The sequence below is a fragment of the Vulpes lagopus genome, chromosome 1 (assembly GCF_018345385.1).
Source record: "Vulpes lagopus strain Blue_001 chromosome 1, ASM1834538v1, whole genome shotgun sequence".
Lineage (NCBI taxonomy): Eukaryota > Metazoa > Chordata > Mammalia > Carnivora > Canidae > Vulpes > Vulpes lagopus.
The window spans coordinates 64,674,116-64,702,021 of record NC_054824.1 but is presented as its reverse complement, the minus strand read 5'-3'; the positions used below and the strand labels follow the sequence as shown (position 1 = coordinate 64,702,021).

At 38.5% G+C, this 27,906-nt stretch overlaps 1 protein-coding gene across 3 annotated transcripts in view; it reads right to left on the bottom strand.

Moving 5' to 3' along the window:
• Nucleotides 1-27,906, bottom strand: part of KIF6 (kinesin family member 6) — a 377,491-nt gene that overhangs the window by 208,444 nt on the left and 141,141 nt on the right. The window lies entirely within an intron of this gene.

Sequence of the window (27,906 nt, the reverse complement as noted above, 5' to 3'; positions counted from 1 at the left end):
TTAAGTGGGGATTGAGGCAAGAGAGAGGGAGTGAGAGGGGAGAGAGGCAGGAGGGGAAGGGGCAGGGACTGTGTGGGGGTAGGGGGGGGAGACAGGGATAGGAAAGTGAGGCAAGAAGAGGATGGAGGGGAGAGAAAGGGAGAAGAGAGAAAGACCTCAGAGGGATAAAACCAGAACCTACTCATGGAACAAAAATTCACTAGCAAGTTTGGAGGAATAGGGCCTTTGGAAACGTGCTGGGCTTTACCATCACTACGTGGCTCCATGGTTCAAGTTTCCTGTTGACAGACTCTCCTGACTGTTCATTAATTTAAAGGCATAGTGAGAGCTTTATCACCCCTTGCTCCAACTCTCGAACTCCTTTTCTATAATTGTCTTGTATGAAATTATACTTGTAGATAACATGAAACTTTAGACATAAACATTTATCATCTGGTTCCTTTGGTAAAAATTTTGAATGATAGCCTTGGTTAATACACAAAAATACAGAAGATATACCTATCTATCTATCTATCTATCTAGATATATATATATATATATATTTTTTTTTAATGAGAAAATTGTAAAAATTTTAAAAGACAGATTTTAAGATTCTGGTATGTAAAAATACAATGTAAATCCTTCCTGTTTGATAACAAATATTTGTTTTATTCTATCATACAGAAAACAGCATATAGCTGTATATGAACCATGTGTATGAACCACGTACGGAACACGTGTTCATGTATTGTGAATCTAGAGCAAGTTTATATCTAGAGCAAGTTTATATAAATTGAACCATGCATTAGCACCGAGTTCTATATTAAATTGAAGATGGGTTTGCAAGGTAAAAAAAGAGACCCTGAGATGTGATAAAAATCATATCAAAGCCTTAATAAATTCCATGTTTTTCTTAAAAATGACCAATAAATTATTAAAACAGTGATGTGGGACCTATATAGAGAAAAGTAAAAATTTAGGAAGGGACCAAAGAGGACAAGAACACACTGAGAGGTTTATTATGCTCCTGAATGGGAAGATGCATGACTGTAGCCTTTCCCTAAATTTACCAAGAAAAGTTAAAGTAAATCCAATAAAAATCCCAATGCATCTTTTTTTTTTTTTGAAAAAATACATACACATATAAACTCACACCCCAGAAAATTTTGTTTATGTTTTTGGGAATGAAGGGTCCCCAAATCCTGCCAAATCTGTACATGAATCCAACAGGCTGAAGATGCACATACATATTGATATGAGAAGATGTCACAATCGAATTAAACCACAGGCTAAAAAACAATAAATAAAGGGCGAGTTCATGTTTATGAAAATATACATTTTTATGTATTCATTGAAATGTTGAAGGATTATAACCAAATAATAACAGTTGTTATCTTTGAGTGGCACAATTACCAGCGGTTTCTATCTTCTTTTTGTTTATCTGTCCAATTAGCACTTTTCCACAATGAATGTAATAGTTGGCAAAATAAGAAATCATAAAATCCCTACATTCCCAAAGCAAAATTAAAAGAAAAAACAGCAGATGAAATTCTAAACGTTAATTTGTAGCATTTCATGTTGCTTGCCCTCAAGATGATGGTAGGTGAAAGAGATACACTTTGTTTGCTATTAGATCTTGAAATGAATTAGGTTCTTTGGTTAAAACCCAAAGCCATTCCTCAGTTGCTTCCGGATGGGTTTGATTTGTTAATATTACCAAATTACTTATTTTATGGCCCTGATTACACTGGTTGGTGGTTAGTTCTGCATTTGTTCATGCATCCTTTGAGCAAAGTATAAAGAACCAGGTGCTAGACGTTGGCTATAATTTCTTTTTTCCATAAGTGCACACTTTCACACTGTGGGTTTTCTTTAAGTGGCATAAACTACATAATACTATAATTATAACAAATATGTGTTTCAGGAAGTCTTTAAAAATATCCAGTTCCATGTATATGCAAACTTTTCCCGTGAAAAGGTTATTGGGGAGAGCAAGAGAGAAATACAAATATTCCTGGTTGTGATGATAGGTCTCATTCCTTCTTCTAAAAGAATTCCCTGGAGCTCACAAAACCCAACGAACAAAAAGCATTAACAGTGAAAAAGCACTGAATCACTAGAAGAATGAAACAGTATGTTCATGCTTTCCCACTCAAGACTTTCTAATTTAGAATCAAGAACTTGGACTTCTGAGGCAAGGGCTGTCCAGGCTAAAAGAATCCAATGTGTTAGCCATAGTTCAACGAATAGAATTGCAATTCACGCCTCATCCATCCCCTTTTCATTATCTGCTTTCAATATTCATTCATTTGGCCTATTAGAACCCAAAGCACTTAAACTTTAGGAGAATAAAATAACCATTAAAGTATGGAAACAGCCCTAACATGGAGACAGGCCTTTTTAATCATATTAGATAACTATGTCTTAAAAACTCAAACGCTTCCATAAACTACCCAAGGATAATTAACACAAGCTGTAGACCATGCTTTTAGTTTTTGTTTTAATATCTTCAAAATGTAGTGTCAGGACCAAAAACACTTTGTACCAAAGTGGAGAAGCCTCATCTGTAGTGAATTATATATCTCATGAATGATTTCAGAGACCTGATTTCTTATAAAATAAGAGAGTGAACATTAGCCACAAATGACCTCTGGGATATGTAATCCACAAAACTTAGGTTAGCTTTATAGCCAGCCATATTAGAAGCTAGAGTAAGGATGCCTAGGATCCAAGGGATGGGAACTTGGGACCACTTTAGCAGATAATCTGTCAATTTATTTATTTATTCATTTATTTTTGTAAACAATGCCTGATTACTTGGGCCACTTCTCTTCAGGACGTGTGAATTAGCCCATTAGTAAACACTAATCATGATATATTTCTCATTCTCTACCCACTGAGACATTTTAGAAAAGAGCTAAATTTGGGGCTTAAATTTGTCACTGCATAAAGGGAGACTAAGATGACAAGAATAAAAATCAAGAATGTGCCAAGTCCTTCATTCTTTTTTTTTTTTTTTTTAAGATTTTATTTATTTATTCATGAGAGACACACAGAGAGAGGCAGAGACATAGGCAGAGGGAGAAGCAGGCTCCATGCAGGGAGCCTCATGCGGGACTTGATCTTGGGACCCTGGGATCATGACCTGAGCCAAAGGCAGGTGCTCAACCGCTGAGCCACCCAGGTGCCCCTAACTCCTTCATTCTTACATTTATTCAGACAGCATTTACTGGCTGACTACATGAAGCAGGTGTTGGGTACACAAAGATGATGAGACACATTCAAGTCTATTGTATTCACCTTAACTTGATCTTAAGCTTTAAAAAATCTTTGAGGTTGTGTTCAATGGTACATTTTATATAAGAAAAAAACATAAATGTCAATTAGTTGTTTTCAAGGCAAAACTAATCATGGGAGTTATGCAAATAAAAATAAAAACTCTGATCATACAAAAAGCTGAAATCAGGTTACAAATATTGCATTGGACACACTAAAACAATGACAAAAATTGTTTATCTGAAATTCAAATGTAACTGGATGCCCTGCATTTTTATTTGCTAGACCTTGCCACCCTAAGCTGGAAGCCAGAAAGCCCTCAGGTGGTCCAGCTCCACACTGGTCAGTGGGTGTGGGTGGCTGGGATGCCTCGACCGGGCACACAGGAAGGCACTGGCAACTGCGGCCAGGTTCCTAACCCACTCACTGGTAATAAAGACAGGCGAGGCCCAATGCCACCATTCTTCCCTCAGAGAATAAAAAGTACTGCAAGCACTGTCCATAGCATCTAAACGTTTCCACACTAGTAATAATAATAATCCACTACACTTTCAATTGATTTTAAAAGCTAAAAACTCAGAGAGTGATAAAACTGTGGAGAGCCTGAGGGGAGCGAGAATTTGTACAGGCTGATTTCCTCAGGAAAAAATCCAACTTGGTAGAAATCTTTTGTAAGCCACATCATTTCTCTGGATCTGTTTATGAATCTCTAAAATAGGAAGACCAGACTGTGGGTTTGCTCATATCGATCCTCTTCTATCTGCAGTTCTTCCCGTCTAACTTTCTTTCCTAAATTCTGTCTTCATTCACGGGTCTGCTAAAAGTTGTCCCTGAACTTCCCGCTCAAAAGTAATTCCTGCCCCTCCAACTATCCCAGCACTTCTGTATCAAAGATCACCTTTTACCTTGTATTACAGATATTCATGTATTTGTCTCTCCTACAAGACTGAAGCTCCCTAAAGCCAGAATCTGTCACTAACTTCATCTTTGTCGTCCCTGTTCTGCCATCTCCGCACAAAGTAGCTTCCTTTGTTTAATGCCCCTGCTGTGGGCCAAGGCTTTTCCTTTGTGCCTCTGAGGCAGCAGCCTTTTCAGAGGCAGAAGTTGTTGGATGGGCATTTTCTGATTCAAGTCAGACTCTCTAAAATGTCCTGCCTTTGTACAGAGCTGAGCTGTAGCAAGCAGAAATAAAAATAGCTACAGCAAGGAAACTTCTATTGCACACACTGCCGAGGTGGTGTAATTGCAGTAGAAAGCCTGCATCTTTAAAAGGCTGATTGGGGGGCACTTATGGACTGAGCAGATAAGTTGCCTTACCAACAAAAGCATGGATCGACATTCAAACCAGAAGGCATGACCAGTGTGGGTGCAGAGGGGAGGCCCACTTGAATCAGAAAACAAGACAGAACCAGATCCTGAGCAGGGCACCTGGGGGGCTCAGGAGATGAAGCCTCTCACTCTTGGTTTCAGCTCAGGTCATGATCTCAGGGTCCTAGGATCAAGCCATGTGTCTGACTCAGTGCTCAACGAAGAGTCAACTTGAGATTTTCTCTCTCCTCTCCCTCTGTCCCACCCCCACCTCTCTCTCTCTCTCTCTCAAACAAACAAATAAATAAATAAAATCTTTAAAAAGGTAAAAGAACCAGAACCATGAAAGAAGGGTACCTAACCTAGAATCAGGAGAAACTCTATTCTAGGAGAGGATTGACAGCTAAACCAGACCCATAGGATCAGTTATTACAAACCTATATATTATTTGCAAAGAATATTCATGAAAGTCATAAAGTGTTTTTCAAGAAAAGAATACCGAAAATGCTAAAACATGACTATCAAACTCAAATCTTTTAGGCACAAATATGTGCAACCTGTGCTTTCCTAAGTCAGCAAGGAAACAACAGTGGTCTGGTTCAAAGCCCAGCTCAGTCAAGGAAGAAGATTCGCTCAGCACCTGGAGCAGTGCCTGGGGAAGCTACAGGCAGGCCAGGGTCACCCTGGGAGTCCCCAAAGACTAAGTAATGTCCTGTATTTATGGGATCAGGCATGCGGTGATCCCATGGTTTGTCCTCAGCCATCTGAGCTAGTTGTGTGACATATTCAACATAAGCCATCTGAGAACAAGTTCCTGTGAAATCAGTGATACTGACTGAAACAAACAAAAAATCCCATACATTTCCGCTATTCCCCTTCGGCTGATAACAATGAAGAATGAAGGCATGAACTTTGGAAAAGTTAGTCATTTGACCCAAATGGTGGCTAATAAGAATAATTAGAGTCTGTCCCTGTGTTTCTTAGCAACTACCTCATAGGTTAGTGGCCTCATGATTACTTGAACTGTGAGGAATTTCATTATTGGCATGAACTCTTGAGTTTTATCAGCTGTGGTTACTTCTACATAAACTGTCTCATATTAAAATAAGCACTGGTTAATATACTTCCAACACACCAAAATTGAGCCAACAGCAGTGGGTGGATATTTGCTTTACGGCCCCGTGCTCCATCTTAGTTCAGAAGCCAATCCCTTAGGATAGAAAAGGGGATACACTGCCCCATGAGGGGAAACATATAGGTCCTTTCCTTGTGTCTTATCAGACATTCTAGATAAGACCATCTCTATATGACAGAGTGAATGAACAACAGCGAAGATGATCCAGAATTCCAGATAGACCTTAGTTTCTGACAGTGTAACTACAGAAAAATCAAGCCGATTCTAGAACACTGCTTGAGTTTTGCTCTATAATCTCCTCAGAAACAGGATTCAGGTGCAAGTCATCACAACGCCTTACATCTTTGTGGCTCAAGGGCCACAGACAGACACAAAACAGGATTCACATTCTGACTCTGCATCTCTTCTTGCTAGCTGCATGTTATCTGACTCGTGAAGTTACTGTGGAGTTTTTATTAGATTTTGTATATAAAAAATTAATACAATGCCTATCCAAAAATACATTGGATACATGGCATTTATTTTTATCATAATTATTACTGCATGTTTGCTGAGTGGTTTGATTATAACTTATGGAAAATGTTGTAAGTTAGAGAATAATGCACTTCTGTATCATTAACATATTTAAATACTGTTATTTCATCTGATCATAAACTGATAGGTGCCCAATGCAAAAAGTTCAAAAAATATATAGAATGAAAAAGATTACTACAATCCTAGAACCCAGAGATAACACTGGGAATTCTGGTGTTTACTCTTCCAGACTTGTTTGCAAGCGTGTGTATGTGTGTGTGTGTGTGTGTATGTGCATACATAAGAATGTATTTTTATTGTTGTTGTTGTTAAAAAAGTAATAGAATACAGTTTGGAAGTATTCCTAGGTCAATATTTACATAGGTCTTCACTGACATTGATAATTACTATATTATAGTCAATTAAATGAACGCATCACAACCCAATTCCCTGTTATAAGTGACGTAAAAAATAACTTCATATGTATATCTTTGTACATTCATCCTTAAGGATAAATTTCTAGAAATTAAATCACTGAACTAAAAAGCATACCTATTGAAAAGTTTTATGCAAATGCTCTTTAGGGCTGTCCAGCAAGAGGGAACAAGCTAGACATGTTACATGGGATTTACCCCAGCCCTCAGGACCACCCTGCTTTGGCCCTGTCCACTCTCCCTACAGTGCAGGAGCTCATGCCCTCCCTGACATGGGATATCGTACCAATAAGATGGGCAAAAAATTGCATCTCATTTTAATCTGCTTTTCTTTGATACTTAGCAATTCCTTGGTCTGCTGATGGTTGCTTTCTTCCTCCACACTTCTAGGAAGAGTTAATGGTTATTCAACAGGGAACACGAGGAAAAATGAGATGTCCAAAAAAGAAGCATGTGGCTGCAAATTTCAAATAGAGTTTCAGATTCAATAGCAGAGTAAATATATAGTACTCTGCACAGCACCTGCTAGGTGACTGATCTGGAAAGCACATGGATGAAGAAAGCAGTGGAAAAAGCAATGATAATAAAAGGCGCATTTATGAACAAGAAGGGGAAATCAGATTTCTCCAGGAAACTGAAGAAATTATACAGCAGGCAGTAGCTATCTTGACATTAATAGTGACAAGTTCTTGTGGTTGTGGTAACGGTCACCCGTATGAATAGTTCATGACAAACACAGAGGGAACCATAAGGAAATTAGGCTGGGAGGATGGGAGTGAGAATGAGGAATACAGGCACAGATTGGAGCTAGTGTGGGTTCAGTTCCAGACCACCACAATAGAGCAGACATGACAATAAAGTGAGTCAAATGATTTTTTTTTTTGGTTTCCCAGTACACGTAAGTTGTGTTTACACTGTATTGTGGTGTTTTAAATGTGAAATGCCATTATGTCTGAAAAAGTGATGTGTATGACTTAATTTAAAAATACTTACTGCTTAAAAATGCTAGTCATTTGAAGTTTCAGTGAGTCATAATCTTTTTGCTGGTGGAGAATCTTCCCTCAATGTGGACAGTTTTGACTGTTCAGGGTGGTAGTTGCTGAAGGTCGGGGTGGCTGTGCCAACTTCTTAAAATAAAACAATAATGCAGTTTGCCATATTGATTGGCTCCTTCTTTCATGAACAATTTCTGTGTCACATGAGATGCTATTTGATAATCAGCATTTTACCCAGAGTGGAATGTCTTTCAAAGTTGGAGTAAATCCTCTCAAACCCTGTTGTTGCCTTATCAACTATGTTTATGGAATATTTTAAATCCTTTTGGTGTCATTTCAACAATTGTCCCAGCATCTTCACCAGGGGTAGAGTCTACCTCAAGAAACCACTTTCTTTGCTCATCCATAAGAAGCAGCTCCTCATCAGTTCAAGTTTGATCATGAGATTGCAGTAGTGCAGTCCCATCTTTTTGATTCCAGTTCTCTTGCTATTTCCAACACATCTGTACTTTCTTCCTCCTCTGAAGTCTTGAACCCCTCAAAGTCCTCCAAAAAGGTTGGAATCAACTTCTTTCAAACTCCTATTTATGTTGATAGTTTGACCTCTTCCCATGAATCATGAATGTTTCCTAATGGCATACAGAATGGTGAGTCCTCTTCAGAAGGTTTTCAATTGACTTTGTCCAGATCTATCAGAGGTTTCACTATCTATGGCAGCTCTAGGCTTATGAAATGTACTTCTTACACAGTAAGACTTGAAAGTCAGAATAGCTCTATGATCTGTGGGCTGCAAAATGGATGTTGTATTAGCTGGCATGAAAACAACATTAATCTCATTGAACATCTCCATCAGAGCTCCTGAGTGACCAGGTGCATTGTCAATGAACAGTAATATTTTGAAAGGAATCTTTTCTTCTGAGCAGCAGGTCTCAGCAGTGTGCATAAAATATTCAGTAAACCACGTTGCAAACAGATGTGCTGTCACCCAGGCTCTGTTGTTCCGTTTATAGAGCACAAGCAGAGTAGAGTTGGCATAATTCTTAAGGGCCTTAGGATTTTTAGAACGGTAAATGAGCACTGGCTTCAACTTAATGTCAGCAGTTGTATTAGCCCCTAATGAGAGAGTCAGCCTATCCTTAGAAGTTCTGAAGCCAGGCACTGACTTCTCCTCTGTAACTATGGAAGTCCTAGATGGCACCTTCTTCCAATCTATTGTAGATTGTGTAGCACCTTCAATAACAATTGTAGTTAGATCTTCTGGATAATTTGCTGCAGCTTCTATACCAGCATTTTCTGCTCCCCCTTGCACTTTTTTTTCTTTGTTACAGAGACTGCTTCTTTCCTTAACCCGCATGAACCAACCTCATGCTTTCAAATCTTTCTCCTTCAGTTTCCCCTCCTCCCTCAGCCTTCATAGAACTATAGAGTTAGGGCCTTGCTATGGATTAGGCTTTGTCTGAAAGGAATGTTGTGGCTAGTTTAATCCCAGACAACTAAAATCTCCATATCAGCAATAAGATATGTCTCACTTTATCATTCATGCATTCACTAGAGTAGCACTTTTAATTTCTTTCAAGAACTCTTCCTTTGCCTTCACAACTTGGCTAATTGGTGCAGGAGGCCTAGTTTTTGGCCTGTTTTGGCTTTTGGCATGTCTTCCTAAGTTTAATCATTTCTAGCTTTTCATTTAAAGTGAGAGATGTATGACTCTTTCATTTGAATACTTAGACATCACTCTTGGGTTATCAATTGGCCTAATTCAATATTGCTGTGAGTCTCAGGAAATAGGGAAGTCCAAGGAGAGGAAGAGATATGGGATGTTACAGCTGGTTGGTAGAGCACTCAGAACACATACCACATTTGTTAAGTTTGCTGTCTTACATGCGTCTGATTTATGATGTCTTAAAACAGTTACAATAGTAGTATCAAAAAGCAGTAATCACAGATCACCATAACAGATATAACAATAAGGAAAATGTTTGAAATATTGTAAGAATTACCAAAATGTGGCACATAGAATTGAAGTAAACAAATGCTGTTGGAAGAATAGTGCCAAGACGCTTGATAAATCTTCGATTTTTAAAAAAATGCAACATCTGCAAAGTGCCATAAAGTACCATAAACAAGGCATGCTATACTCCAAGGAAGAGAGTACAAAAACACCCAGTCTTGAGTGAGTCATCACTGAGCTTAGCTCTTTAAAGTTAGGTCACTAGAACTAGACAGGTTGTTTGCTAGGCCAATCAGGGCAGGCTAAGAGCCTACCCTTGAATGGTCTTGGGGATATCTGTCTTTGGCCTATAAGGATGTAAAGACAGACAAAAAGCAGGGTTTCTAGAAGAGCCTAAGAATGCAAGGTTAGAAAGGCTCTGGATGCTCGGGCTACAGTCATTTGGAGGCAGAAACAGGATACTTGCATGAGGCATCTTATATTTTCATATGCCTCTGCTGGGAGTTGGATGTATACCATAAACTCGGGTTTTCATGTTATTTGGAGATAATTCTTCATTATGTTGTGCCAAACTAAAAGGTCTGTCAAACCAGTTTTGATAAGTGTAGAATTAAAAAGTGTAGGATTTATACCAATGTTTAGCTGAATACAAAGATAATCACCATCTCATAGCCTAGTGAATGATACAAATTACCCTTGTTCCATTTGGGAGCATTCTTAACTTTACTGGCACTGGGAAGTCCTACACTGGGGTTCTTTAACAAGAGAAAAATCTTTGTATTTTCTCACAAGTTCTCAGATCTTTACTTGAATGTCGGGGGAATGGGTATCCATCCTGTACACAGAGGAGAAGTATGGGTATCCATACTATACAGAGAAGCTGAAAAATAAAAGCCAGTTGTCTAATTCTAGATTCCACACAATGTGGCAGCAGTTCTGAGAGTCCTTAAGTGCTTTCTTTCATATTGAACATGGATAATTCTTGAAGCAGGACACTTTTGCATTTTATTAAGAAAGCTTGATCTATACAGACAGATATTTGGGAAATTAATTAATCTTTATTTCATTAAGTACTCTTTAATCCAGGTCTTTATTGCTCTTTCTGTACATGATCATTTAGTTGTCTTAATCTTTAGTTGTTTTTGTCTTTTTTTTTTTTTTCAAAAGCAGATATCACATGTCCTCACATAGCTCCCTTTGGCCAGGCACCATGCTTTATGCTTCTACATCTTTGCAGCTTCTAGCACAGTGCTGTGATGTGCTTAATAATACTCAGGGACTGACGATTAAGGTCCCAGGATAGAACCGAATCTCTAATTTTCAGTTGCAGCAAGGCTGAGGATTGGAACAGAAGGAGAAATCTCTACATGTCCTCTCCTAAGCCTCAGCGGATGAAGCCAAGACAAACTGTTCTCTTGGCTTGTTCATCTCTCTGGAGCCCACAGATTTGTAAGCAAATGAGCTACATTACAAGATATACCCAAAGGTTAGGTTCCTAAGGTCATAGGAAAAGTTAGCCTCCTCTCCTCCCCACCTCCAAAAAAGCAAGTAATGAAATAAAATCCTTCTCAGTAACAACAACCACAAAATCTCAACTCAATCCATCTTGTTCACTTACAAGATTTTAGGAGGTTCACTAACAATCGCATGTTTGCGTATTTTTAGTACAACTTATACAGATGTTGAAATGCTAAGTTCAGAAAATGGGAAACAGAAGGTTTTGTTGACATGTCCAGCATTGGTAAGAAAGAACAGATAATTCAAAATAAAAACAACTGGGAAGTACCTGAAAGAAGTATGAAGGTATTATAATACAGTACACTGTTCATATCAGAGAGATGCAGGGAATTCAGGCTGCTGGGGATCCTGAACAATAGGGGGGAAGAGGGAACAAGAGTTTGGAGGATTCACCTTGATATTGGATAAAACACCTACAAATCTCTGGCAAAGTTACATGGGAAAAGCCTTCACCACTATCATTCAAGAGAAAAGCATCTGCCTTTTCCTTCTGGCACGTTTCTTGTGCACTCAGATACGGGCATGTGCATACACATATTGTCTTCTCTTTTATGCCTGTCTCTGTTTTCCAGGATTTCTGGAAGTACATGCTCCTTCTATACTTATACACACTATATTGTGTGAACATGCATTTATATATTTACAAAGATTTTATTCCAATTTATAATTTTATTTTAAACACAAATAGAAACTTTAGGCATCAATTCTCTTGATTGATGTTGGCTGCTGCTTTATCTTTAAATTTCCAGATTTATCTTAAAAGTTTCAACAGATTTTTCTCACTTTGGGAGTATTTGGGGCACTGTTATGGTTCAGGAAGTACACGGTAAGATAGAAAGCAAACAAGTCCAATTTGGAAGCATTTTATGAACATTCCATTCTGGCAATTTATAGGTTTTGTTTTATTTAGCTGTTTAGATATACAGCCTTATATCAACTGAATAAGAAAAGCACCACTCTTAAGTGACTGATTAATAATACACAATATTATAGCCCAAATATACAAAAATAATAAAAATATTAACTATAAAAATAAAGTTAAAATTCCAGAAGCAGATGTAATTTAGATCTCAGAACCAACTATGTGGGTTGTGTAATAATTTGCTATATGCCAAGAGAGAACATTTGCTTTTAATTCAGCTGTGAAATTTAGTGTAAAAGTAGAGTTAACAGAGAAGGGCTTCTTTCCCTGCTGTTCATTACCTAAGTGAAATGACTTTATTTTGCCACTCAGAGGTGTAAAATAGACAAGTGGCATCCATTCTTTGAAAAAGTAAACTTTAATTTTCAATAGAAATTTTAGGAAATAGAGCCATATAAAAAGAACTGGAAAACAAAAGCAAAACACACTAGTAATTCCAATAACATTTTTGTGGTTTTTCCTTCTAGTATTCCTTCTTTGTGCATGAATGTGTGAGTGTGTGTATAAAGAGAGATATTAAAATGTAATTTGCTCCTTTGTTTCTAAGTAAAGAAGCCTGACAAAATATCCAAATAAGTAAATAGATTCTTTAGCACCAGTAAAAATTATACCAAGAATCATACAGAAATAATAATAATTTAAAAATAATGATAATAAATTGTGTTTAGTGTATAACATGGATTTCTTTATGAGGATAACAGCACTGTGGTGAGATACCATTATTCCTCTCATACAACGGATTAATACCTGGGACACAAAGAGATGATATAATTTGCCCAAGGTCATATATGTAAAATTAGAAAATTGAGGGTGGAGTGATCATTTTAAGATAGTGCATCTCCATAGGCTAGAAGACAGGTCATGATTAGAATTCATGACTCAGTTAATTCCAATAAATTTTCTCTGCTTCATCTCAGTGACTCTGGACAAAGTTCAAGAAAGAGTTTTGGGCAAAATTCTGATTATTGCAAATAATTCCTCATCATTCACACTCATAAATCCTTAAAAGGCCCAGCACACATGGATCCCAAACCAATAATGTTGAATAGGAATGTCAAGAAGTGCTTTCTATCAACAGAGATTAGTTTTGAGGGTACCTGCTCACACCCAATACCCTGGGGCTGCTCTGAGTGGAGGCTCTAGAGAGGTAAGAAGGCAAAAGGACACCTGGGTGGCTCAGTTGGTTGAGCATCCAACTCTTTGATCTCAGCTCAGGTCATGATCTCAGGGTCATGGGTTCAAGCCCCACATTGGGCTCTGTGCTCAGCATGGAGTCTCCAGAGATCCAGTCATGCTCTCTCTAAATAAATAAAGTCATTAAAAAAAAAAAAAAAAGCCAGAGATGGAACTTAGAACCTGAGAGAGTTCACTAATTCATTCAACACATTATTTATATTCATGGGCCAGGTACTGTTTTAGGTGACAGGGACATAATGGCAAACAGCACAGATAAAACCCAAGTCCTCACAAAATAGGCAGAGATAGACAATGGATAATGAAACATTAAAAATGCTGTTGCTGTTACAAAGAAAAATGACTCAGCATAAAGGGGATAAAGACTAACAGGGGAAAGTGTGTTTTAGATAAGGTGGCCTGGGAAGAAAGTCTTTCTGATAATATGATATTTGAGTAATGAAGTGAAGGAGGAGCATTTCAGTGGGGGGACAGCGAAGAGGCCAGGGTGAGGGAGAAGGTTAGGGGAGGGAAGCAGGCTCTAGCAGTTGCCAGGGGCCAGACCAACTGCGGCCCCTGCAGGTCTTGGGAAGAGATTCTGAAGAATCAGAGATAGTCCATATTATCATTGTCATTGGGATAATTTCATCCATAATGACAAGAAATTAGGCACAAACTTTCTTGGGGTTTTTCCTTTTCCTTTTTTTTTTAAGATTTTATTTATTTATTCATGAGAGACACACAGAGAGAGGCAGAGGGAGAAGCAGGCTCCCTGTGGGGAGCCCAATGTGGGACTTGATCCCAGAACCCTGGGATCATGACTTGAACCAAAGGCAGATGCTCAACCACTGAGCCATCCAGGTGCCTGGGGTTTTTCATTTTCTGATGAGCAATCTGGTATAGGAAAGAGGTCAGTCATATTTCAAACAATTTTCAAGAGATTGTTCAGACTCCTGCCTGGGCTTCTCTCTCTCTCTCTCTCTCTCCTTCTCTCCACAACCTCCTCTCTATTTCTCTCTCTCCCATCCTGAGGAGCATACTTTCCTGAAATCCCTTCCTCGCTGTCTCCACAGTGAAGACTCTTCCAGAGAACAATCAGGAAAGCTCATCATGTCAGAGAATTTACACAAATAAGTTATGATTTTGAAACATATTTTTAATAGTGGCTTGACAAATAAAACCACTCTGGAGGCCAGTGAAAATAAACTGAATATAAAAAGGATAAAGTGTCCAGATGTGAGTACTGACAAGAGATTGTCCTAAAAAGTCTGGTTTGGTATCTAATTCTCACTAGAACTGTATTAACGCCAATATTGTAGGGATTTATTTGTTTGTTTGCTTCATCTCATTTCTGGAATAGTCTGAGGGTGCAGTACAAGACTTACCAACATGGTGATGGTATATCTCAAATTATATCGGATGGTCTTGATTTTAATTGTTCTGTCCCATACTTCGGGGAGCAGGTTATCAAATTTTAGGTTTAGGAGAGCCACAATATCTGGAGTTGAAATCTGTTTTATGGTTCTAATGCAGTTCAAGCCAATTGAGAAACTGAACCCAATTAAACTTTTATTAGACTCGTTGAATATAGAAAAAAATTGAACTTCAAGTTAACTGTGGTGGAAATAACTTCTGAAGTCACCTTGAAATGCTTACTGGGAGAGGATGAAAGCACTGATGGGTTTTCAGTGTATCTTCTGACTTCCTCTATAAAGTCTGCCCTCCCTCTTCACCTTCCCTTTACAAAAACTCTCCTCCCCCTCTTGGCCCTGAGCGTCTTTGATAGCAGCTCAGCATCACCAACAAGCATGTCAGTCATCTACCCCTGGCTCCCCACTGCCAGCCTCCCAGGTCCTAACAGAGCACCTGGCATGGTACCATCAGTACTCAACCAGTGTTTATTCACTAGAAAGAGTGAATACAAGTATAAATTACTTCAAAGTGAGATTCAATTGGTGGGAAAATGAGGATTTAGGACTCTTCCTTCAGGTATATTTATTTACATATAAGTTTGGATATCATAAGCTTTTATTAGTATAAATCCATTCTTTTGAGACAAATTCTGTGTTTGTGGGTCTGATAATACAATGTGCTTGATTTTTTTAAGAGTTTATTTATTTATTCATGAGACACACACACACACACACACACACACACAGAGGCAGAGACACAGGAAGAGGGAGGAGCAGGTTCCATGCAGGGAGCCTGACGTGGGATGTCCATCCCGAGACTCCAGGGCCACACCCTGGGCCCGAAGGCAGACGCCAAACCACTGAGCCATCCAGGGATCCCCTGTGCTTGATTTTAAACTATAGTTAGTCCCAAATTATTTAATTTGACTAAGAATAAAGAAAGAAATCCCATCAGATAACAATCTCCAAATAAGCCCAAATAGAGAGTGTAGACAGCCTACAAAGATAGAAGGTGAAGGCCTACCCTCTGTTTGGTACAGAGGCCTGAGGGCCAACTCCAGCACAGCTGCCAGCTTTACCAACTGTTTCAGTCCAGAAGGATGGCATTATTTCCCACCAGGAGCATTAAGCACAGCAAGAGGAATCTGGGGACCTCACTCAGTAGGAGTAGGAGTGACCCTATCATTGCAGGAACCATTTTCCATTTGGTAAAATGTATACAGAACAAGGGCCTTATTTGCTTAGGGTGACACGTGCCTGCATGGATTGCAGTAGCTCCATATCTCCAATTGCATGATTATGTGCTCATGAACTGGTCCAATAGCTCTTAAGCTTTTGCTGCTGGCATTTTAACGTAGCCTATGCTTATTTCTTGCTGTATTAATATTCACTGCATATTTTCTGATTATGTGCCACAAAATGATACAAATTAAGGCGCTGTGTATGTTCGCTGAAAGCAGACATGGCCTCAGAGGCCTTTCAGTGTGGTGGAGGACACAGATAACAAGTAGACAATACCCCAGACATGATTGTAGCCAGAGGTAAGTGTTCTGATGGAAAAGTACAGAAAAGATGAAAACCTGTCATGATGTAGTTGGGGCTACAGATGAGCTGAGGAGGGACAGTTTAAACTGTGGTTCCGAGGAGGAATAGAACAAGCAAAACAAGATGTATGTTTGTGCGTCCCCATGCATGCACAGGTCACCTCAGTCAGAAGGCAGAGGCAGCTGCATGTGCCAAGGCCCCAGGGGGAGAGACAGAATGAAACATTTAAGGTACTAATAGGCCAGTGCTGGTGAAGCCTAGGGGTAATGGGGGGAGGAATGTGAAATGTGGCTGAAAACACAGAAAAGGGTCACACTGGGGAGACACTTACAGGTCATAGAAAGGAATTTGGTTTCTTCCAGAGATCAATGGGAAGTCAGAAGTCACTGAGAAGTTTTAAGAAGAAGAGTGAAATGATAAGAATTGTACTGTATAAAAAAGGGATATTCGGGCTGCACAGAAAAAAATGTTAGAGGGAGCAAAGTGGATTCAAGAAAACCTAGTATGATGCCATTTTTACCCATAAAACAAAGTAGTAAAAAGAAGATGACAGAGGTTTGGAGGCGGTGTGAAGTGGTACAGTCCAGGATGTGTTTTGAAGACAGGGTCAATAGGACTTACAAATGGATTGGATTTGGGCAGGGTGGGGAGGCAGGTAAGAAGAAAAGTAGAGTCACAGGTAACTTCCAAGTTTCTGGCCAGGGACACAATAGGGCTCAGAGTGACACTGACTGTCACACTGGCTAACAGCAGAGACCAGGTCTGGAGAAAAATGGACAAGAGTTCAGTTGGGTGCAGGCTGAGTTGAGAGCATGCTGGCAGGTAGGCAATGTGATCAAGAAGTGTGGCATTCAGAGAAGAATAAATGTGGGCTAGCCAAATAAACTGGGGTCCTCAGGGTGGCTGTGGGTGTTGATGAGATCACCTAGGAAAGAATAGAAAGTAGAAAGGGAAGGAGAGGACATAAGACAGCGCCTTGAGGAACAGCAACATGAAGGGAGGAGAATCTGCCAAGGAGGCCAAGGAGCTATCGGGAGAGGGCAAAGTCCCAAGAGGAGAATGTTTCAGTGAGCGGGTGGTTAATCACAGGGAACACCGCTGACAGGTCATGAAGATGAGGGCTGAAATAGACCCATTACGTTTATCCACTCATAGGTCATCAGTAACTAGGACACTTGAGTGGAGGGGGCACAAGCCAGATCGGAGGGTGTTGAGGAGGATGGAAGGGAAAAGAGACCATGAGTCAAAGCAACTTCTTGGAGTAGCTGGGCTAAAAGAAGGAAAAAAGCAGTAGGTAGAGGGGGAGGTCAGGCCAAGGGGGAGTCTTTTTTTTTTTTTTTAATATGGGAAAAAACTTGAAAATTAAAAAAAAAGAAGGATGATGGATGTTCCTGAGATGACAGAAGGGACTGGGCCTGAGAGCATGATCGGTGGGCAAGGGCAGCGCAACCCAGGAGAGAAGACACAGTATTGCACTGGGAAGCGGGGACAGATGCAGATGGGCAGACCTGTCGGTCTGGTGGCAGAGCAGGACACTGAGGAAGTTCCCCTCAACTTGTGCATGTCATTAAAAAATATGCTGTGAGCTCCGAGGGGCTTAGAGTCAAAGATAAGTTTCTATGATTAAATGAACCACAGCAAAATTTTACCTAAAGGGAAACCCCTCACTGTATGGTTTTGTTTTACTTTGCTTTGCTATACTATAATGACTGATTTTTTACTTTTCTATTACCTTTTGTCATACAGATTTTTCAAGTTTTTTTAAAGGTCAGGTTAGTTGAGGTTAAATTTATACATAGTAAAATTTTTAACTCACCTTTCTTATATGTGTAGCACCATGCATTTTGACAAATGTGCACAGTTATGTAATCTCCACTAAAATCAAGATACAGAATATTGCCATCACCCTAAACAATTCCCTCTTGCTCCTTTATAATCAATTCCTCCTTCTCCCTAACCAGCAACCCTGGCAACCACTAATCTGATTTCTCTTACTATACTTTTGCCTTTTGCAGAATGTCACATAAATAGAATCATATAGTATGTAGCCTTCTGTATCTGGCTTCTGTTACTCAGCATAAGGTTTTTGAGATTCATCCAAGCTGCTGAATGCATCAATAGTTCACTCCATTTTTTTACTGCTGGATAGGATTCAATTGTATGGCGGTACAACCATTTGCTCAGCCACTCACTGGTTTAGGGTGTTTCTAGTTCTGGGAGATTTTGAGGAAAGTTGCTGTAAATATTCATGTTGAAGCCTTTGTGTGGGCATATGCTTTCATTTCTCATAGAAAAATTCCTAGTAATGGTACAGCTGAGGTTTATGGATATGTATTACATTTAATGTTATCAGAAGTTGCAAAACTCTTTTTCCAAAGTAGGGGCTCCGTGTATCATCCCCATCAGCAATGTATGAAAGTTTCAGGGTCTCATTCTTTTTTTTTTATTTTTTATTTTATTTTTTATTTATTTTTTTTTTCAGGGTCTCATTCTTAAAGCACTTACTATTACTAGTTTTAAAAAGCTATTCTAATAATTGTATAGTTATTACACTAAGGTTTTAATTTGATTTCCCTAATGATTAATGATGTTGACGTATGTCCTCATTTGCCATCTGTATATCTTCTGATATACGTCTGCTCAAATATTTTGTTCATATTATTGTTTATTTTATTATTGAATCGTGATCATTTTTAAAGTATATTCTGGATACAGGTCCTTTGTCAGACATGTGTTTTGAAAATGTTTTTTCCTAGTCTGTGTTTTTAAATTTTTCTTAAAGTCTCTTTCAAAGAGTAGGTTTTTAAGATTTTGATGGACTCCAATTAATAATTTTTTATTCCTTTAAGGTTTGTGCTTCCTATGTCCTATAATTTTATTTTATTTATTTATTTTTTTTTGCCTAACTCAAGGTCACAAATGTTTTCTCCTATCTTTTCTTTTAGGGGTTTTATATATTATAGTGTATATTTAGGGCTATGATTCATTTCAAATAAATGTTTGTACAGAGTGTAAGGTATGGATTATTTTTCTTTTCTTTTACAAAGTCATTTTTATCTATTCTATGTCCTTTGCATTTTTCTTTAAAGATTTTATTTATTCATGAGAGACATGGAGAGAGAAGCAGGAACCTCAAGGAGAGCCTGATGTGGGACTCAATCCCGGGACTCTGGGACCATGCCCTAAGCTGAAGGCAGATGCTCAACTGCTGAGCCACCCAGGCGTTCCAGTCCTGTGAATTTTAGAAGCAACTTGCCCATTTACACACACACACACACACACACACACACACACACACACACAAACCCTGCTGGAATTTTGGTTGGTATTACATTAAATCTATAGATTAATTTTGGTAGAACTGACATCTCAGCATTAAATAACCCAATCCATGTACACAATGTATCTCTGCATTTAAGTGCTTTTTAATTTTTCTCATCGATGTTTTATCATTTTCAGCATACAAATCTTGCATATATTTTGTTGGATTTATCCCCAAGTATTTTGGATTTTGATGATATTATAAATGATCCTAGCTTTTTTTTTTCAATTTCTAATTGTTCGTTGTTAGTATACAGAAATACAACTGAGTTTGTATATTGACCTTGTATCCTACAATCTTGCCAACCTCATTTATTAGTTCTAGTAGCCTTTTTTTTTTTTCTGGATGTAGAAAACATGGGCAAACATATTGTCTGCGAATAAAGATAGTTCCATTATTTCCTTTCCAATCCTTTATGTGTTTTATTTATTTTTCTTGCTATATTGCACTGACTTAATCTCTTACTATGATGTTGAACAGAAGAGGTGAGAAAGGACATCCTTGCCTCATTTTCAACTTTAGGGGGAAAGGATTCCTTGTTTCACTATTAAATCTTAAATTAGCTCTACAGATTTTTTGTAGAGACACTTATCAAGCTGTGGAAGTTCCCATCTATTCTTAGTTTACTGCGAGTTTTCACTATTAGTAGATGTTGAGTTTTGTACAATACTTGCCTGCATCTATTGAGATGATCAAATATTTGTTATTGCTGTTTTTAGTTTGTTAACACGGTGAACTTTATTGATTGATTTTTGAATGTTAAACCAGTCTTTCGTTCCTGGAATAATCCAGGTCACTTGGTCATGACTTATTGTTTTTTTGTGCATTTGGTGGACTCAATTTGTAAATATTTTATTAAACATTTTTATTCATAGAGGATGTTGTTTTCTAGTTTTCTTATAAATATATGTCTGTTTTTTATATTAGGCAACATTGTCCTTGTAAAATGAGTTGGGAATTATTTCCTCTGTTTCCTGGAAAAGTCTGTGTAGAATTGGTATTACTTATTCTTTAGATGTTTGGTGGAATTTGCAGTGATGCTATCTGGGTCCGGAGTTTTCTATGTCGGAAAATTCTTAGTATGGATTCAGTTTCTCATGTAGATATAGGACTATTCAGTCTCTCTCTTTCTCTGTACCTTAAAAATTTGTCAAATTCATCTAAGTTAGTAATACATTGTTATAAGTTGTTCATAATAGTCCCTTGTTATCCTTGTAATGTCTCATCTTTCTACACTGTTTACTATTAACACTATGAGTCATAAAGAAAGGGAGGTATTTTTTTCCCATTGGAAAATAACCAATGAATGGAGTATTTAATTCTATGTGAATCAACATAAGGAGGGAATGGGGATGATGTGGCCAAGTAAAAAGATAAAATCAGTTGGCAAGCTGCCTATGGTGACTTTGAATGTAGGGAGATGTGGTATTGTTGATTCCAATTACTGCCTCTTTCAAATCAGCTTGGAGAATTTCTGAGCTGGTTTATGAACTTGACTTCAGTATTATGTCAACTCAATACTAGTCACTCCAAAATTTAAATCTTCAGCCTTTTAAAGTTCCAGAATTTAACCTGGATATTGTACATGCCTTCATCATGTCAAGACCTGAATATTTCTTATTCTCAACCAGTTTCTTTTCCTAATCTCTGATAATCCATTTTAAGTCTTCACCTTTTGCCATTCTCCCTTCTTTATCTTCTATATTTGTAGCCATCACTTCTATTGAATCTTGTCTCTTCCTCTGTTTTCACTGTCGTTACTAGAGTCTTTTTCTTCATCATCACTCCAAACTCGATGGTAATATCATCCCAATTTCTCACCCCTGTTCATTCTATTTGCTGCTGTCACATCTATTTGTTGCTATTAGTAATCATAAAGAAAAAAATCTTCATCCTAATTCTTTCATGGTCATCCTATTAAAACTGCGACTCCTGCTTCATTTTTCTCTTTGCACTTTCTGCACCCTGAAATGCTCTGTATTTTAGTTATTTATCATGTGTACGATCTCTCTCCCCATCAGAATGAGGGCAAAGGTTTTGTTTTATTCAGTTCTATATCTCTAGCACTTAGAACAGTGCCTAGTACAAAGGAAGAGCACGTGAAACATTATTATATAAATTAATGAACTGCAATACTCTCAAAGTACAGTGTTTCCTAGTCATAGTAAAATAAAATAAAGTAAAATAAAATAGTAGCTCTACATACAGTATTCATAACCCATCATGAGGTCACTGTTTATGTGTCTAATCCTATTCCTCAATTCTTCCAGGAGAACTCCTGGCTCCTGACAGGTCAGTTTTATTCAGATCCTCCTAGTTAGTGCCTCTTATATGCAAGCCTCCATACTGATTTCTTCCCACTGCTCCTTGCCCCCTCAACACACACACACACACACACACACACACACACACACACATGCATATGCAGGCATGCACACACACACACACACACACACACACAGTGCTTTTTCCCTCTCAGCACCTTCCTTTATGTGGTCTCTCATCTGTATCTTTTTTTTTTTTTATTTATTTATGATAGTCACACAGAGAGAGAGAGAGAGAGGCAGAGACACAGGCAGAGGGAGAAGCAGGCTCCATGCACCGGGAGCCCGACGTGGGATTCGATCCCGGGTCTCCAGGATCATGCCCTGGGCCAAAGGCAGGCGCCAAACCGCTGCGCCACCCAGGGATCCCTCATCTGTATCTTAGAGTGGTATCTGCTTCATACTGACATCCTTTATCACTCTTTTAGCTTGCTCAATGGCGATAACTGCAATGACTTCCCCATTTCTGAATTCCTATATAATCTAGCTTTTTCTTATCATAGATAATGAGTAAAAAACTATTAAGCCATGTGTAATAAGCTGATATTAGATTTAAAAACATGGAGCTGAAAGAGTGCCCAGATGGCATTTAGTCCATTTCCCTAACTTTATACATGACGAAACTCAAATCTAGAGTCATTAAAAACCTAATATGAGTAGAATTAGAACTATAATTAAGGTTTTACAATTCTCAGTGTCCACTTATTCTTTTCACTAATATGATATCTTATTCCGTGTTATATACATATATATATATATATCATTTGTTATATAACACACAAATATGTATACATATATATATATATATATATATACATTTGTGTGTATGCATTATGTCCCCACTTAAACTCTCACTCCTTAGAGTTATTTTCTGTGTCCTATATTCCTTAATAGCTAAAAGCACCTATTTAGCATTTAGCAGGTGCTCAATAAATACAAGATGAAGGATTAACTGACTTGCAAAATATAACTAAGGGAAACAAGCAAGGGGAAGACAAATATTTTATAAAGTCACTTATATGTGAAAAATAAAAAGTTGGACTCAGAGAAACAGAGAGTAGACTGGTATTTGCCAGGTGCTGAGGGGTGGGGGGCATTAGGGAGATGTTGGTCAAAAGGCAAAAACTTTCAGTTATAAGATGAATAAGTTCTGGGATTTAATATACAGCATGGTGACTATAGTTAACAATAGTGTATTGTGTACTTGAACGTTGCTAAGAGAGTAGATCTTAAACTTCTTACCACGCATACACACACACACACACACACACACACAAACACACATGAATGATGTGAGATAACATATGTGTTACCTAACATTACTGTGGTAATCATTTCACAATATATACATATATTAACTCATCACATTATACACTTTAAACTCATACAATGTTATGTCAATTATGTCTTAATAAGGCTGTTGGGAAAACAGAAAAAAGAAAAGGATCCAGATGTTTGAAAGTTTACTTTGGGCAAACTTGAGCCCTCGAGAGTCAATTCAATTCCATCTCAGAAGTGAAATGTTGCTGTGCAGAAAATATTCTACTCATTTAGACTTGGGCCAGGATATAATACTTCCATCTTAGCCAGAGATCTACAGGCTTTTTTTTTTTTTTTTTTCAGAGAAAGAAAGAGGTATGTGTTTAGAGAATCAATCAGAATCAAATCTTCACCCAAGAAGCTCTGTATAAACATTAACTTGGCTATACATCCTTCATCCAGCTGTCTCTTTTCAAATTTACACGGGCCGAAAAAAAAAAAAGATGTAAACTAAAAATATCACAATAACTGGAGGCTGACATCTGCAATCCTCTTCCGTTGAAGCATCCAAGTCAATGCAATAAATATTTACATTAAGAACTGAAATGTTAGGAAATAGTTCAAAAAAATTTGATAGGTCTAGATATTAACATACATCTCCAAAGTGCCCAATGCACATAACAGAATGTAGAATATGTCATCTATTACATATCTGCTTTTTTTTTAAATATCTGCTTTCTGACATCCTTCACAGAATCCTTAATAGAAATATCCTTAAGCCATGCCAGTCAGCATAAAGCCAGGAATCAGCAGGACAGAGAAGCAGACTAAAGCCACTACATTTCTGCCATTTGTCCTGCTAAGCCCTGACTCTTCCTGTCTCCAACACCACCATCCCCTTCCCACCATCACCATCCAGGGAGTCCAGGCACAATGAGAGACTGAATCTGATTCACATTCCTATTCCTGAATAAATGTCCAGAGGCCCCAGAAGTCATTAGCACAGACTAATGATATTAAATGGTCCTGCCACATTCCAGCGAATTTTAATTTCTCTTTTACTTTAAGATGATAAAGGACTTTTAAATCTGATGAATTTTCAGTTCTGTCGATATTCAATCTAGTGAATTATGGAGAAACATAACTGTCAAAACAATATAATGAAAGTCATAACAAAAACCCACATTATCTGAATAATCCTCACCATCAGTATGAACAAGCACTAAGTTACTGGACCACCATGAAACCCTATGCTTTGTTTTCGCTGGGCTTTGTTTTGGCCGGGTGGGTATAACATTTTGCCCTGTTTGTTCTCCTAGCTGCCCATCAGAAATCATTCATAAACTGTAATGCTATATAGCATATCTATCTTGACAAGAGAGAGATCATTTCACTGGGAACTGCTTAAGTTTACTCACCAGCATGCGAACTAATTTTACATGAGGATCCTGAGCTCAAAATTAATCATTACTATCTCTGCAATCTCAGGTTTTATTTATATCTTCTCATAACACTTACATTTTGCATCGTGATTACTTGTGCTTGTGTCTCTGTCAGTGTCACTAAATTGTGAACCCCTTGAGAGTCGAATCTAGGTTTTGTTCATCTTTTGTTCATCTCTCAAGGCCTCGGGCAGAGTTTTGTGAATACTAGATGAATAATAAATGTTGAATGAATGAATGAACCAATTGCCCAGAAAAACTATGACAGCCCTGCATCCTGTCTATATAGAATCTGTTCCAACCCACATTTATATATTTGTTATCTGTGGATCAATGGGAATCAACTACATCTAAGAGTCTCTCAGTATTTTAAATCGGTTGTCACATTTTCATCTCTCTCCAGTAGACCCCCCCAAACTCCTATGAATGGCAAATTTGATTGTTGTCAATAACTTTTCAGCAGAAACATCTGTGTATGTGGGAAGTGGCAAGTTAGTAAAAGATATAATGTAAATATAATACAATATTAAGTATCGGAAAGAAAAAACATCTGCTCCTTATTGCTTTTTATACTTGGTGGCATTTTTCTTTTTGTGAAATGTAGTCTGCTGTAATCTCTTCTAGAAAGGGACAAGGGTGGTTAACTTACTGTCTCAAAGTTAGTACGTCTGAAAAATGCCTTGTTTCACATTCGCATTTGAATGCTAATTTGGCTAGATACAGAAATCTCCATTCAAAGTCCTGTTTTGTTTTGTTCTGTTTTGTTTTTCAGCACTAGAGGTTCCTGTTTCCAGAGAAGGTGGATAAGAAGTTTGCTCTAAACCAGATTCTTGATTGTTAATATTTTTCTTCTCTGATTACTTTTGGGATTCTTTTTTATATTCTGAAGTCCTAAAAATTTTCTACATTATTATACAGCTTAGCACATGGTAACCCTTTTGTTCTGGTCTTTTCTTTTCTTTTTTTTTTTTAAGCACTAAGAAATTCTTAGATATTATTTCCTTAATCATTGGCTCCTCTGCGCTATCTCTATTTCTCCTTTATAAACTTCTCTTTGTTAGATATTGGTAAATCTAGAGCTATTCTCTATGATTCTTTTCTTTTAAACTTTATCTTTTCTCTGGAAGAATTCCTTACCTTGCTCTTCCTACCTAATTTGCCCTTCTGTTTTTTCATCCATTAAATTCTTTTTCTTTTTTTTTTTAAGATTTTATTTATTTATTCATGAGAGACACACAGAGAGAGGCAGAGACACAGGCATGGGAAGCAGGCTCCTTGCAAGGATGGATCCTGGGTCTCCAGGATCACGCCCCGGGGCTGAAGATGGCGCTAAACTGCTGACCCACCCAGGCTGCCCCATCCATTAAGTTCTTAATGGTAACAATTACATTTCTTCTTTTTTCAGATCTCCTCTTGAGTCTGTTTTATAAAAATAAAGATCCTGTTGTTTCATGGATGTAATGCCATTTACATCTCCAAAGATATTAATCATTCTTCATATCATGTTTAGTTCTGAAGCCTTCCAAGCTGTAAAGGCTTCTTGTCCTGATCTTTCTCCAAGTTGGCCATCCTCGTACTTCTAGTTGTTTCCGACTGTGAGCTCATCTTTTCTAGACTCTCTGTGATCTGAGTTTGGGCAGCTGGTCCTGGAAGAGGGGCTGAGCAGTGGTGGTTGCTTGTGCTCCCTGCTGTTTTCAGTGGCAACAGGGGACAGGAAATGTTGAGGACAAGCCTTCAGAGCTTGTCTGGTCCCCAATTCATCCTGGATATCATCAGCTACCTGGGTCCCTTCCCTATTTCCCTTTCCCATCCAAAACTCTGACCTAAATAAACACTGGGTGGAGAAGGGAAAAAGGAGCGTGCGCATAGGACTCACAGGACAAACTGCTCCCACCACCAGGGCTCTACTAAACCCTCCAAGGCCAGCCCTTCCCCCTCCCCCCGCTGCCAGCGTGTGCAGTCACGTGCTCCTGGTGGTTCTTGGTCTATCCTTTCCTCTTGCCACCCCCCTCCCCCCTTCAATCTGCCAGGAATTCCTTGAAGCCTCTAGTCCCTTAAGAGGTTTATGTCTTATTCTTAGTGTGGCTAGAGATTCAGATGTTTCTTTGTATCGGTACTATAATTTCTTAGATTTGGTGCAGTGGAGGGAACCGACATCTTGAAACTACCACATGCATAATCTTATCCTTAAACAGAGCCTCCTGAGCAACAGATAGGATATACTGGAATTAGAGAAAAGTCTGGTACTTATTTGGTATGCTGGCTGTTTCCCTTTTTTGCTCTTGGGTCCAATTTCTGGTTTTCCCCTCTTTGACCCTGTATCTCAGGAAACTACATTCCCTGACTCTCCTAATACTTGCTTTCTGGGCCAGTTCAGCCAATGGGCCTCCCAGATGGAAGACTGGAAATGGTGTGAGAGAGAAGCTAGGGCTCCCAGCCAGGATGATGCCTCTGATCACATCTGTGGCTCTTTGGTGGCCCCAGCACTCACTGGGCCTGCTAGCTCCTGCTGGTCAACTCTAGTCTTAGGCTTTATTTTATTTTTTAATTGGAGTTCAATTTGCCAACATATATCATAACACCCAGTGCTCATCCTGCCAAGTGCCCCCCTCAGTGCCCATCACCCAATCACCCCAACCCCCCCCCCCCCACCTCCCCTTCCACTACCCCTTGTTCATTTCCCAGAGTTAGGTGTCTTAGGCTTTAGTAACAGAAGCTTCTACCATCATCCCTCAGGTTCCAGGGATATAGGGCCCCCTGCTGTTCCTGATCTTTGGGGTGCTGTGTATTTCTTTTAATATCCACTCCTTACAACAGATTTCCTGTTAAATTCCCTTTGTTGAGAGGCCTAGTACGGTTTTGTTTTCCTGGCTGAACCCTGACTTGAAGATCAAAATTCTGAAGAGTTATCTTCAAAGGTAATGGTAATTCCTTTCTTTGAGGGGAAGGGAGCATCAGAGTGAAGGAATTTCAACTTGGGTTTCTCTGTATCTCAGCGATCCTGAGTTATTTCAAGAAATGACAGGGAATTCTTCAAAATGTGAATTTTGGCAATATATTTCATTTTAATTGCATATATGCCACAAAGCAAATTTGCAAGGAAAGGCTTAGGACCCTCTCCTATTATTAAACATAGTGTTCTGGAATTACGAAATGGCATGCTAGAGGAGTGAAAGCTTTGATTATAGTGGAAACCTTGCTTAAGGCCTCCTCAAGCTTTAGACCTACTTCCAGGCACAGCCATGAAACAGTTTAAAGAAAATACTTTCATCATCTCTATTATTTACCATTTTCTCTGTTGGGAGAGGATTAGGTGAAATGATACTAAAGCCTTAGAAAAATCTTGTGTAGCTCTATTTCTCATTTGGAAATAGAGAATATCACTGCCTTCTAAGCC